General features: G+C 41.2%; 1 non-coding gene across 1 annotated transcript; it reads left to right on the forward strand.

The window, feature by feature from the left end:
• Positions 1-683: 683 nt before the first annotated feature.
• Positions 684-755, forward strand: trnae-uuc (transfer RNA glutamic acid (anticodon UUC)). The gene has a single exon. It is a non-coding gene; the product is annotated as a tRNA-Glu (tRNA).
• The last annotated feature ends 544 nt before the right edge of the window (positions 756-1,299 follow it).

The following is a 1,299-nucleotide window of genomic DNA, read 5'->3' on the forward strand; positions in this document are numbered from 1 at the left end:
GCTGAAACTCAAAACAGTGAAGAAACCAGTGGAGCTTAATGACTGGTCAGATGAAGAGAGTGAAGTGAGGAGTTTCCTTCAGTGTCTGCCATGTCCCAGCTGAGGTGAGTGTGAAGCTTTTATTGGTACTATAGGAGTTGTGTTTAACTTTGAAACTGATGGTGTCACAGCCATTTGTGGCCGAGAGTCTAGAAGAGCATAATTGGCTGTACTCTTAGGGAGAGAGGGAGTGGCATACGCTCTCTCCCCTGTCAATTACAGAGACACCGTGCAATCAAGGGCGTCTATAAGTTCACGCGTCAGAAGGGGGAGGAAAAGACTATTTTCTGAGTACTTAGAATAACATTCCGTATTTTTTGGAGAACATTTTCTAGAGTGTTTTCATGTAGAGAGAGAAATGAGTGGCTAAATTGTCAGAAACATTAAGGAGACAAATGGGGAATATATAACAGCTCTTTCCATGTGTTAGTGACACCAGCGTTCCCTCTTTTCCCAGATGGTAAAAAAGAGCCCTGACTCTTGCAAACTTCATTTTTTTGTAGAACAAAGAGAAAGATGAATAACTCGCTTTATGGCCTTTTTCCACTCATGCATACCAAGTCCAGTATGCATCCAAACATTGTCAGAATAGTAGGAGTGCAGACTTTGAAAAATGGTCTTCTCATGTAAATTCAGCAGCTTTGTCCCTGGTTGTCTAGTGGTTAGGATTCGGCGCTTTCACCCCCGCGGCCCGGGTTCGATTCCCGGTCAGGGAAAAACCTCTTTTTATGCTCATATAAAACGACAGATTCTGCATTAAAACATAAAGTTTGTGTGAGTTGGAGTTGAGCCGACAGCCAAAGGATGACAGTTTTAACTTCTACTCTACCAACTGAGTTATTGAAAGCGACATGCAAGTAATCCCACATGTCCAAACACCAGTATGTTGGCAAGAAACACAGCCAGTTTTGGATGTTTCAATTGTTAAGTTCATTTGACACAAAGAAGAAAGATCGCATTGTATAAGTTGTTCAGCTACAAACAGATATATCTTTTGATGACATTTGGAATCATACTGGACTTTGTGTACATGAATGGAGAAAGGCCATAAATGGTTAGAATAACATTCAGTGCTTTTGGAGAAAAGTTTCGAGAGTTTTGTCATGTAGTGAGAGAAATGAGTGGCTGAAATATCAGGCATTAAAAGTGCAATTTGCACTCAGGGAAAGAAAATTGCTTTCATGTGGACCGCATTGAGATATCGATCTGCCTGTGAAACAAAACACCTCTTAAGAGGCTAGATTTGTGCTCTCAAGCTGC

This window comes from Electrophorus electricus, unplaced genomic scaffold, assembly GCF_041902795.1.
Source record: "Electrophorus electricus isolate QZ-2024a unplaced genomic scaffold, ASM4190279v1 Scaffold34, whole genome shotgun sequence".
Lineage (NCBI taxonomy): Eukaryota > Metazoa > Chordata > Actinopteri > Gymnotiformes > Gymnotidae > Electrophorus > Electrophorus electricus.